The sequence below is a fragment of the Nicotiana tomentosiformis genome, chromosome 7, assembly GCF_000390325.3.
Source record: "Nicotiana tomentosiformis chromosome 7, ASM39032v3, whole genome shotgun sequence".
Lineage (NCBI taxonomy): Eukaryota > Viridiplantae > Streptophyta > Magnoliopsida > Solanales > Solanaceae > Nicotiana > Nicotiana tomentosiformis.
The window spans coordinates 34,999,904-35,014,234 of record NC_090818.1 but is presented as its reverse complement, the minus strand read 5'-3'; positions in this window follow the sequence as shown (position 1 = coordinate 35,014,234).

Sequence of the window (14,331 nt, the reverse complement as noted above, 5' to 3'; positions counted from 1 at the left end):
CTTGAAACTCGGACGCGGAAAGAACTTGCCCTTAAATACGGGTGGAATGCAAAATATCATAGTAACTCAGACTCACCTTGTTTCAGTTTTCCATATGAAGAAATTGATTGACCTTTTCTATCTTTTCTCTAAAATCAGGTCTACCCATGAGATCTGTTATTGTCCCCGAGTAGGACGTTTTGGCTGATCCTGATGACGCGGCGAGGCTGCTTCAAGAGGCTCTTACTCAAACAGGTGTCTCTGATCCTTCTTCGGGCACAAATATTTCTTTACAGAGTCCCTGGCCGAAGTACAAACAACCAAAAAAAAGACGCTTTTCTGCGGTCGGGGAGAAGAATAAGAGGGCAAAGACGGTTGCCCCCGATTCGTATCTAGTAGTTGTGGTGACTAACCCTCATCCCGAGCCGGTCATAGACACTGTGATGATCGACGATGATGGAGAAGCTAGTGATGGGGGAGTTTCCTTACATAGAAGGTGACGATTCTCATCAACTCAACGGAATGCTCAACCTGTCGAGTTAATTACACCATCTGAGGATGATGTCTCGGCGCTCTGGGGGGAATATGATATGGTGGAAAATGCCAACTCCCGCTTCCGTGTCCCAGTCGTCACGCCTGGTATTTTGGGGCTGAGTACCGGGTCCCTTTCGTCCTCGGCTGACGAGCAACCAACACTGCATTTGCTGCAGCTGCTTCTCACTCTTCTATTCCATCAGCTTCATCTCCATCTTAACCAACACCAGCAATTGCTATATCATTTCCACCTTTATCTACTCTTCTACTAACAACTGCTACATCATCTCCACCGGTCACACCTGACCACGAAGAAGGTGCTCCTCTTCCCCAGTCCCCAGTTCATAGGAATTTAGGGAAAAATTATGCTGCCCCTTCTGAAGATCCAAAACTGAGGAGAAATGTTACTCTTTCGGTCTCTACCGGATGCAAATTGCTATCTTGGCCGGTAGATCTTCAGAGAAAGACTGGGAAAAGATTCAGGCACTCTCGGGAGAGTGTTTGTTGAACAACGCCATGCACAACGCCGCAGCGGTACATTCCTTTCTTTATTTGTTATTTCTTCTATTTTTACCTGAACATATCGTAAGTTTTGCCTTTCTTGCTTTGAGGCCAACTTTTTTGCTTCCGAGGGCCTTTAGAGATTGATTCATGAGATGGAAGAAATTACCTTCGTATGGGATCAACTTTTGGCAGAGCGGGAGCAAAGTTTCGCTCACCTCTCAGAACTAGAATCCAAAGCCACTGAAGTTATTGTATTAGATGCTCGGTTGCAGCAAAGCAAGCAAGAAGTGAGACCCTTAGCCGAGAGATTGCTCCACTGAGGGTTCAATTTGAAGAGGCTAAGACCAAATGGATTGAAATTCATAATGTCGTTCTTGTTACATCCGATCATGAGGTTGCCTCCGCTGAAAGATTGACTAACTTAGAAGCAGCGTTGAACTCCAAAACTAAAGAGCTTGTTTTTTATGGGGAGAAATATACCCAATTGGAGGAGAAGTATAGGAAAACTATCGAGCATAATAGGCTCTTTAGTTCAACTGTCCACGACTTTGATGTTAGCCTCAAATTCGTTAGATCCGCCCAGGAAAGCCTTTTTGCCGAGGTAACCTAACTCAAAGAAGAACTTAAGCACTGAGCAGCTTCCCTCGTCATTGAGAAAACTTACGGTATGTACATCATGAGGAGAAAAACTTTGGAAGAGGCCAAAGCTGGTATCATTGACTTTGATGCTGAAATTGCTAAGGCACATGAGCTTGAGTTGGCTGCTAAAAATGGTCTCCCAATAGAGCCTGCCGCTTCCGGTTCTTCCGGTTCTGGTTTCGAAACTTCGGGAACTAAAGAGGAAGTGGAAGACAAAAATGTTGAAGGCCAAACTGGCGAAGGCCAAAATGTTGAGGCATCGGCGGATCTATCCACTTCCCCTAGGGGCGCGGACACTTCTCTTCCTCCTGGTTTCGGAGATGCCGCAACTTAGCGTTTTTTTCTTTTTCCAATTCTTGTATCTGTGCCATTTTGGAATGTTATTCTAAATAAAAACATCTTTTAGTTCAAGTATTGTTTGAGTCTTTCCTTTGTTTGAACATTTATGTAAGTTTTAATCTTTGCATTCTCTTCTTTTTTCTTAAGAGGTTTGCGCAAGTTTTACTGTTTTCTTATTATTATGTGAAGCCTTGGGTGTATTTTTTCCGAAAGCATTTTGATTCCGGGCATGAGTTCTTCCGAAATCAACCCTTTTATATGAGGGCTTCTATAAGCATTTGCGCAAGTTCGCTTTTTGCATCCTTTCGTATACGGCTTTGGGAGTATTTGTTCCCGAAGGCATTTTGATTCCGGGCATAAATTCTCCCGAAACCAACCATTTAACGTTAGAGTTTTTATAAGAGATGGCCCTCTTATGTTTATGGTGATCTTGAACAGGACGTCTCTTGTTCATTACTGCATTAGCATTTGAAATACTTGTTTAACTTTCAAATGACAAAGTTAATTCATCGTTCAGACAAGTAATAAGATAAAAACAAAAGGACTTCATTTTATTCCTTCTATTTTTAAAAAGTACATGAGCAGTTGTTATGTTGAAAAAAGAAATTGCCATTACTTTTGGCTAAATTGTACAACTTATTTCTATGGAGCTGGTCGCACAGTCCCCGGTCCAGATGATACAACTATGTTTCCGGTTTTCTCTTCTCGGTTGACGTGGCAGTCATTGTTGTCGTATCCTCGTATCATTCCCCCCTAGTGTTCAAATGCGAAGAATGTGAACTGGAACACTAGAAGCCTTTGTACCTTCGAGGATCCCACTAATGAATTGCTAGATAATCCTTAACTCGGTAACACACTTTACTTCCCCTAAGGAATTCATGCTATCGAGCGAATGACTATCTAATAACCCTTCAGTGGTTCGTACTTGTGAACGGTCGGGTAACCTTTGCTCGATAGCTGTCATGACCCAAACTGATAGGCCGCAACGGGCCCCCGGTACCTTACTCAATCGAGTACCAACATAACGTATCATACTATCACGAATAACTGAGCCGGAGAGGCTGTCTTGAGATAAGTAGAATACAACATGAAATACCAACTTATACATAAGACATACGGGCTTATAAGACCAAAATAACCACTCATAGACTGAACATGGGCCGACAAGGCCATACAATCTCTTATGTACATGACATATGTCTACAAACTTCTAAGAATACATAATTATCATAAAGGCCGGGACATATCCCCGTTATACCAAACAATACACGTCTAAATCATACTGACCAAACAAGCAACCCCGGAGCAAACGGAGCGCACCAACACCTTCCATTGAGCTGATAGCCTACTTGGAGACTCTTGACTTGTCTATCGGGACCTGCGGGCATGAAACGCGGTGTCCCCAGGCAAAAGGGACGTCAGTACAAATAATGTACCGAGTATGTAATGAATACAAATCAGTAAATAATAGACATGAGAGAAACATGGAGTAAAAGACTCAACATGTAAGTCTGAACAACTCTGTGAATCATTAATACTTATAATGTCATGCATATGCATATAAATGTCATACTATGTGTCACGACCCAAAATCTGACCATGGTCGTGATGGCGCCTATCGTGTTATAAGGCAAGCCTACTTCCCAAAATATTTCTACTAAACCGATTATAAAAATTTAATAAAACATTTCAATGTTAGAATTTCTCATAAACTAAATCAACTTTAAATATAATTTTAGAAATACATAAACGAGCCCCAAACATCAGGGTATCACTAAGTCATGAGTATCTAAATCTATGAACTAAGAAATAAAACTGTCTAACTGTCAATACAATCCAAAAGAAGAAATGATAAAAGGAGTAACAAGGTCCTGTGGACGCTAGAAGCTACCTTGCAATCTCCACAGATAGCCGGCCTGAACTCAATGATCGCCGCGCTCTAACTAACCTGAATCTGCACATAAAGTGCAGGGTATAGCATGGGTACAACAACCTCAGCAAGCAACAGAAATAACTAAGGAACTGAGCAGTAGTGACGAACTAAGTAAAACAGTCCAATTATTTATTTTTCACAATTTAAAAATAAACAAGAATAAACAGGTAAATTCCATAACTCAGTAAATGCCACAAAGAAGTTTAACAGCTAAATGCAGCAACAACACAAATAAATACAACCTCTCAGTAGTTTCACTCCATCACTCATCACTCGTACTCAACACTCAATACTCAAAACACTCAACACTCTGCCCTCACTGGGGGTATGAACAGACTTTGGAGGGGCTCCCAAAGCCCAAGCGCTAAGCACGGACAACTCACGTGCCATCATATCAATACCTGGATCCGCACGGTCAACTCACGTGCTACGCGAATAACTCATGCGCTATGGTATCAATACCTGGACCCGCACGGTGAACTTACGTGCTACGCGGACAACTCACGCGCTATGGTATTAATATCCTCACAACCAGGCCCTCGGTCACACTCAATCATGTACCTCACTAGCCTCATCATCACCAACAAATAAGGGAACACAGCCCACATCAAGTATCACCGCATATTAGCAATTAATAGAGACTGAGGTAAATATGTACAATAATTTCTATGACTAAGTACAAATAATGTGAGCATGAATAAAGCCTAAGCATGATCTCTAACATGAAGGCAAACAAGTTCAACAACAATAGACACATAACCACAGATAATGGCCATTAGGCCTCACGGGACGGACCAAGTCTCAATCCCTCGCGGTGCACACCCATACGCTCATCACCTAGCGTGGGTATTACTTCCAAACAATCACATGATGTCAAATCTTCGGGTTTATACCCTCAAAGCCAGAGTTAAAACTGTTACTTATCTCAAGCCGTGAAATTCTTACTTCGAAATTTTCTTTCCTCGTGAATTGGTCTACAAACGCCTCGAATCTGGTCATAAATAATTTGATTTAGCTCACAAAATTTATAGGAATTAATTCCATATCAAAATACTAATATTTTCCAAAAATCCGAAATTACGCCCCAAAAATCACCCGTGGGGCCCACGTCTCGGAATCCGATAAAACTTAAAAAATTCGAACCCCCATCCAACCATGAGTCCAACCATACCAAAATTACTCAAATCTGACCATAACTCGCCCTTCAAATCCTCAATTAAAGTCTATGAAATTTTCTACTATTTTCAACCCAAAACACTAATTTGTTGATAAAAACAATAATAGATTCATGTAATTTAACCAAAACCGAGTTAGAATCACTTATCCCGATGTTTCCTCTGAAAGTCACCCAAAATCGCCTCAAATCCGAGCTCCAAATCGTCAAAAACTGAAAATGGGACGAAGTCCCATTTCAGAACTTAAACTCACTGCCCAGGCTTTTCTTCTTCGCGAACGCGACAGGTCCCTCGCGTTCGCGAAGCACAAAATGTGCTTCCCAACATTTGCTCTTCGCTAACGCGAGACACTGCTCGCGAACGCGATGCTTTATGGAGCCCTTCTTCGCGTACGCGAGCTCCCCTTCGCGAACGCGAAGGCAAAAATACATGCCCACTATGTTTCCCTTCGCGAACGCTATACCCCATACGCGAATGCGATGCACAACCCAGCTTCCCTTCGCAAACGCGAGACCCCTTCGCGAACGCGAAGAGTAAATCCTGCTAGCCACAAATTCCTCTTCGCGAACACGAGGGCCCACTCGCAAACACGAAAGAGAAAATCCGAAAAATACAGCAACAGATAACAGCAATCTCACCAAGGCCAAAAATGATCCGTTAACCATCCAAAACTCACCCGAGCCCCTCAGGACCTCAACCAAATATACCAAAAAGTCCTAAAATATCATACAGACTTAGTCGAATCCTCAAATCATTTCAAACAACGCTAAAACCATGAATTACACCCCAATTCAAGCCTAATGAACTTTTAAATTTTTAATTTTTACAAACGACTCCGGAACCTATCAAATCACGTCCGATTGACCTCAAATTTTTCACACAAGTCATAAATGACATAACAGAGGTATTCAAATTTTCAAAATCGGATTCCGACCCCGATATCAAAAAGTCAACCCCCCGGTCAAACTTCTCAAAAAATTAAACTTTCGGCATTTCAAGCCTAATTCCTCTACGGACTTCCAAATAATATTCCAGACACGTTCCTAAGCCCAAAATCACCATATGGAGCTAACAGAACCATCAGAATTCAAATCTGAGATCGTTTACACATAGATCCATATCCTGTCTACTTTTCTAACTTAAATTTTCAATTATGAGACTAAGTGTCTCATTTCACTCCGAGTTCCTTCCGGACCCGAACCAACTAACCCGATAAGTCATAAATAAATTGCAAGACATAAATTGAGCAGTAAATGGGGGAATGGGATTATAATATTCAAAATAACTAGCCAGATCGTTACACCATGCATGGGTACATGCGTTCATAACATCATCAAGCCTCTGAGGGCCTCCCATCATATCATCTCGGCCACTGTGGAAAAATCATCAACGTATACCAGCTGATCAGGTGGTGGTGCGTATATAATGCCGAAATCTTTTACCATATCCCATATATATATATATACGTATATAACGCCATCTAGTTATGGGTCAATGTACATGTATAAATGAATGCAATGCATGAAAAGTACGTCATTAAAATCTTTTGGAATGTCATAAGACCATTATGCTTCTGATTAATATCATAAAATAGACTTTATCAACTTACGTATTTTCTGAGACCCATGAACAGACGATAGAATCATAAGACTTATGGGAAATCAAGAATATAAGCATCTCTAGAATTTCTACGAATAGAGTCATTCATGGAAGTTGTGCATTTGCTCATTTTGTTTGTATCGTATGGATCATGCCAAAAGGAAAGAAGGGATAGCCTTAACATACCTGTGTCGATTCTTTTGACAATCCCTCTAACACATATCAATTGCGATAAATCACGTAACGGCGGATTGAAGTAGGGAGAAATCAGTATGATATTCTTGAGAAAGATTGTACTGAACTCCCTTAGAATCAAAATCTCACGTTGCGATAACATTAGGTAGACTTCGTATGAAATCTTTGAATAAATTTCATTGCTATTGCAACATTAGCTTTGCTCAAGCTTGTTACGTTGCTATGAATATATCTCTCTTTTGTGAATTTATCAAAATCTCATATGACTTTGTTGAATTAGAGAAGTCTTTCATGACTTGGTTGAAACAGAACGTTGCCCTTTTTCCAATTCTTTGTAAATTGAGTCTTTTATGGCTTTATCCAATATTTCCTCTAAAGGTGCCACCTATCCTCACAACATGGTTAGTCACCTTAGGCTTAATTAAAACTTCACACATGCTGCCACGTTTTTGGCTTTATCCAAAAATCTTAATTAATCACCCACAAATTCTTAATTAACTAGTTAATATCTTACTAACTAATAATTAATTAATTGTCCACATAATTAAGAATTATCTCAATTTACTTAAAATACTACTCACTTTTAACACACTTTATACACCTCACTATCATGCCCATGTGTTACCTTGTATGGTATTAGTTCATAAATACCGGGTATTTTAGCTCGGGTCGTATTTTATCCCAAAATATCAAACTTTGACGAAATTTATTTTCTTCGATTTGCTTACTCTCTCTCCTTCCCGAATTTACTCATCACTTATTTGAAATAGCAAAATGTTTATAATCTCAAAATAATCCTATTCTCGAACTTACGTCGATTAACTTATGATGAAACTTTAACGTACGAAAATGCGGGATGTAATATCTCATTTCCGAGCTTTCATCAATTTACTTATGGCGTATTTTTACGTACGAAAATATGGGGTGTAACATCATCCCTCCCCTTTGGAACATTCGTCCTCGAATGTTGACTAATGCACTTATCATTTTCATAACTTATATCTTCCGAATACTTTAATATTCTCCTTGCCAGGGCATTTCTTCCTTAAAGCCTCTTTCTCACACTACGAGTTGTAGTCGGAATTCTTCTAATCTCGTAACTGTTGCTACCTTCTATCATGCAGCTTGTACGACTCTAACTTTGTATGTGCGCCTATGCGACTCTTCTCTTCTTTTTTCTCCAACTTTTAGCCAATCTCTAGGCTTCACTTTGTGTGCATATATAAAATTATGTCAAGCTGTCCCTCTGGGCGTCATTAGCTTTACTTCATCTAAGTAGGCCATACTATACCATAATTCTTACTTCGATTTATCGCTACTGAGATCTGCTACCAAACTCCAAGTTACTCTCGTTGCTTATCCTATATGCATAAAGCTAAGTCTTTTAATGCTTCTTCATTATTGTCCATCTTAAGACTGATGGCCTAATCTCATCTCGTACTTTACAGCTTTTACCCATCCATTATTGATTTACCTCGATGTTGATCTACAATCTTCTATTGATAACTTGAAACTTCTTATGAAATATATTGCCATTAGGGCTTACGTTGCATCGTGGAACATTTGAAGTGATTTTTCGGATCCACTTAGCGGTGATATTGTACTTCAATAACCGTATTTTATATCATCCCAATGTGATTCACTTACGGGAGTATTTTAATCCTGTATAATTCATGAAATCCTCTTCAAATCATTACTCAATCGAAGGCCCAATCGTCATCCTTTATCTATCACAATTACACCCTCATTGTACTATCGGGGCAACATTTCATCTCTTCTAAATGCCATTAGTCTTAGACTCATTTGAGTTCATTCAGGCTATATTGAGCTTTGTATAACTTAGAGAAACCATCAACTCTTCTTATTTTCATGGGCTTAATCCCGAGGACTTATCCATTCTCGTCACCTTCTCACTCGCCCTTTCTTATCCTTACTCATGTCTTCCTAAAACCTTGTCGCTTTACCTTACTTTAGCTTGCGACCTACACATATCTATTTATACTACTCGCAACCTTCCTTCAACTTGCTTGCATTATAGGTTTTCTTATGTCATCCTAGAACATCAAGCGAGACATCATATCGTCTCTAACTCTTCTTTACTTTCTTAATTAGACCTCTTGATACTTAGAAACCATAGGTCGGAAGATATGCCACTGACGACACCGCTACCATTTCTGGATACTGAATCCCAGCGCTTCTAACCTTCTATCTGTAGTATGGATTATTCGTAACCTTCTGCATTTGAGTATCTTGTACGTTGTTCACCTTTACCTAACTTACCTTAAATTCTCGCATCATGTCTTCTATCTCTTTCATGACCTCGCTTTAACGCATGTATAATTCACATCCACAACTTGAAGCTCTATTATAATACTTGCACCTATGGTGCATACACAGTCCGGTGAGAGCTTCATTCTGACTTTTTATGAGGCCGGTACTCTTCTGACTGGCTTTATTGTAGAGCCGTTACAGAATATGGCTATTGTACTATCTCTCTTGTACCTCTGATATTAAGAGTGATTCTGCAATGTCCTCAATCACGATTTCTATAATTTACTGGGTCCAATAATCAGACTCTTGATTTACTTTGTTGATGTAACTTTTTAGTTTCCTCTTCCTTCTGATTATCATTTATGTAGGCATAAGCTATCTTCCGATATGCAGCTCATGGTATGAGTTATTACTTTAGCCTTTCATAGACGCTATGGGATATCCGTGATAGCATCATTTAATAATTCAATCCCTTGTCTATGATCTGGACTCAATTCTTTCTTTTAACTTATACCAGAGACTTCTACAGCTGTATGATTGTCAACATATATGTTGCATGGATAATACTCCGAAATCTAAAGTGCATTCATAACGTAACTCACTCTGGATCACTGATCGAATAATTCCTTTCGTTCCTTCTAAACTTTCTTTAAATGTAAGTAATTACTTTTCCTGGTCGTTTTTCCACTTGTTGCATGCATACTTAGCTTATCTTAGTTCCCATGCATGCCGAAATTTTCGTGCAACTCATATGATCTCGAATATTACTTTTGATTTTTCTTCCCATTCCTTAGCCACGGTAAGTTCCACTTTCTCATGGAGTGCATACAATGTTATAGTGAGATTTGTTTTTACCTGACTATTTCCTCTTTAGGTCACTATGCTTAGCTAGACGCCTTCTTCCTTATTTTCTCAGCTAGTCTTTCGTTGTAGTATTTAGGGAAGACCTTCTGACTCTTGTAAAGCCGCGAGCTTATTACATCGTATACTTGACGGAATTTTTGATGTTCTTCCTCGCCTATAATTATCAGTAGTTACTTATTTTCACGCTCTTGTGCTTGTAGGGTTGCTCCTGAACTGAAGTTTTGACTGTCTTCCCAGTAGGACTATCTTTTATTTTCATAACATTCATACGGTACCTTTAACTACCCCAACTCTTATCTGAATATTTCCCAAGGGTCACGATGTCGTATCTGCGAGACTGAATTCCCGTGTTGGGGTTCACTTTGTTTATCTTGCACGATCTGTTGATTGTCTGTAACCTCTTGTCTAGCCATAAATAGACTCTTCCTAAATCTACTAACTGCTCGTTGGTCCATTCCCATATTAATATTCCGCGTAATCTTTCTTGGGTTATTTCCTTTGTCTTAACTCACGTCTCTCACTGGCTCCTTATCTATTAATAACATCTCGGGCAAGAATCCTTACTTACTCTCCTTGACGTCGTGTTTGCATAATGTCCTGGAATCGTTGCATGTCTGTAGGATTTGAATGAGTGCAATCTCATCCCTTTCTTATTTTTATCGCATTCTCCCTTTACCATTCCGTAGTTACTAAAACCACTTAATGCCACATCACTCCATATTCCCCCCTTTTATGGGAGTACTAATATTTAGAGCTGCGACGCCTATAGATGTTTTACCTCTTTATTTTTGGCATCCTTTCACATCATCAATGACCCTTACCCACCTTGCGGTAATCCTTCTGTACCAAGGATAACAAAATTTCTTACTCACGAGGGTGACACCTAGTATAACTGGCACACATAGTCCCTTAATCTTAACTTTGCTCACATTGTTTGCTTTGGGGAAGCGTCTTCCTGAATGACCATTCTCTAAATTTCTCATGAATCTTCTTCTATTGTCCATTCTATTATCGCCGGAACACAATCTAAAATCCTCATGATGCTGACCATTATCAATTCACTCAGTCCCTAATTCATGTTTAGTTTATCTTGTTCACTAGCCTATACTGATTTCTATTATTCTGGGGTCTAACTTTTCCTTCTGGTAGTCGCGTTAGAGTCACGAACTTATTTCTCGAAATGAGGATACGACTTTATGGCCTATACTCTTTTGGTGTCTCAAGGCCTGTCACTTCTCGTCTTTTCCTTCACTTAACTATAGACTCTGTAGTGCTGTCATCTTTTGATCTACCGTTGTCATCCATGTATCATATCTTACTCATAATGATTCATTAACTTTTTTCTTATTTCCCGCTAACATTTCTGTCTATCACTTTATTTTGAAAATTTCAACAGGACATTCTTTTGCTTTTAGTTCACCTTTGCTCCATCTACTGGCTCTTCGGATTGCCTAACATTCTTTCTTTACTAGGGACGGGAGCCACACTAAGGTAATATTTATTCCTTTCAAGGCTTCCAGTGCCTATCTTTGTAGTACTCATATCTAGCTGTACTATTTTAGAGTGCACAATCTGGGTGTCTCATAAGGAGATCTATTACCATATTTGAAATATCCTTCGAAAATGTCAGCTAATGCTAACAATCCATCCACCATTTTGGGTTACCCTAACCCCAGCTAGATCCTGATATCATGTCTTCTCTTATACAACTCAAAAGGCTTATATTCCTCTGCGATAATCTTCATTAGCTGGGTAGCTCGTACCCTTTTTCATCTTGCTTCTTTTACTTGCTGAAACTTGTATCTAACTTTCGATTCTCTTATTCCTTTTTACCATAAGAGTGGATAGACATTCTTGCCTTAGGGATCCTTATCAAGAAGTTTACACATCTTAGTACATACATGATCTGCTGAATATCTCATATTTATCCATCATAAGCATGATGCAAAAATTGAGTTCCTCTGACTCAACTCTTCCATAGCCACATTCAATCTCTTACCAACTATCTTTCTAGATGTAGGCATCGTCGTATTCTAAATAAGATAGAGTTTAGGAAATAGAGTTCTTACAACTGAGCTCTACCACACGATCTAGAGTAAGAAGAAAGAGTGACAACCCTAAATGCCTTGTATCCTCCTACTTATAAGTGTAGTGCACAACACACCCATAAACAAGACTCTACTAGACACATCTTGTAGACTCCCTAGGACAGAGCTGCACTGATACCACTTTTGTCACGACCCAAACAGATGCGCCGCGATGGGCCCCCTGTACCTTACTCAATCGAGTACCAACATAACGTATCATACTATCATGAATAACTGAGCCGGAGAGGCTGCCATGAGATAAGTAGAATACAACATGAAATACCAACTTATACATAAGACATACAGGCCTATAAGACCAAAATAACCACTCATAGACTGAACATAGGCCGACAAGGCCATACAATCTTTTACGTACATGACATCTGTCTACAAGCCTCTTAGAATACATAATTATCATAAAGGTCGGGATAAATCCCCGCCATACCAAAAAATACATGTCTAAATCATACTGACCAAACAAGCAACTTCAGAGCAAACGGAGCGCACCAACACCTTCCGCTGAGCTGATAGCTTACTTGGAGGACTCTCGACCTGTCTAGCGGGACCTGCGGGCATGAAACACGGCGTTCCCAGGCAAAAAGGATGTGAGTACATATAATGTACCGAGTATGTAAGGAATAAAAATAAATAAATAATAGACATGAGAGAAACATAGAGTAAAAGACTCAACATGTAAGTTTGAACAACTCTGTGAATCATTAATACTTATAATGTCATGCATATGCGTATAAATGTCATATCATGCATGGATACATGCGTTCATAACATTATCAAGCCTCTGAGGGCATCCCATCATATCATCTCGACCACTGTAGAAAAATCATCAACATATACCAGTTGATCAGGTGGTGGTGCGTATATAACGCAGTAACCTTTTTCCATATTCCACCCACCCACACACACATACACACACACACACATACATACATATATATATACGTGTATATAATGCCATCTGGTCATGGGTCAATGTACATATATAAATAAATACAATGCATGAAAAGTACGTCATTAAATCTTTCGGAATGTCATAAGACCATTATGCTTCTGATTAATATCATGAAATAGATTTTATCAACTTGCGTATTTTCTGAGACCCATGAACAGACGATAGAATAATAAGAGTTATGGGAAATCAAGAATATAAGCATCTCTAGCATTTCTATGAATAGAGTCATTTATGAAAGTTGTGTATTTGCTCGTTTCGTTTGTATCGTATGGATCATGCCAAAAGGAAAGAAGGGATAGCCTTAACATATCTGTGTCGATTCTTTTGACAATCCCTCTAACACACATCAATTGCGACAAATCACGTAACGACGGATCGAAGTAGGGAGAAATCCGTATGATATTCTTGAGAAAGATTGTACCGTACTCCCTTAGAATCAAAATCTCACGTTGCGATAACATTAGGTAGACTTCGTATGAAATCTTTGAATCAATTTCATTGCTATTGCAACATTAGCTTTGTTGAAGCTTGTTATGTTGCTATGAATATATATCTCTTTTGTGAAACTATCAAAATCTCATATGACTTTGTTGAATTAGAGAAGTCTTTCATGACTTGGTTGAAACAGAACGTTGCCCTTTTTCCAATTCTTTGTAAATTGAGTCTTTTATGGCTTTAGCCAAGATTCCCTCTAAAGGTGCCACCTAGCCTTACAACATGGTTAGTCACCTTAGGCTTAATTAAAGCTTCACACATGCTGCCACTTTTTTGGCTTTATCCAAAAGCCTTAATTAATCACCTACCAATTATTAATTAACTAGTTAATATCCTATTGATCAATAATTAACCAATTACCCACATACTTAAGAATTATCTTAATTTACTTAAAATACTACTCATTTTTAACACACTTTATACACCTCACTATCATGGCCATGTGGTACCTTGTATGGTATTAGTCCATAAATATCGGGTATTTTAGCTCGGGCTGTATTTTATCCCAAAATATCAAACTTTGACGAAATTTATTTTCTTCGATTTGCTTACCCTCTCTCCTTCACGAATTTACTCATCACTTGTTTGAAATAGCAAAATGCTTATAATCTCAAAATAATCCTATTCTCGAACTTGCGTCGATTAACTTACGACGAAACTTTAACGTACGAAAATACGGGATGTAATATCTCATTTCCGATCTTTCATCAATTTACTTATGACGTATTTTTACGTACAAAAACATGG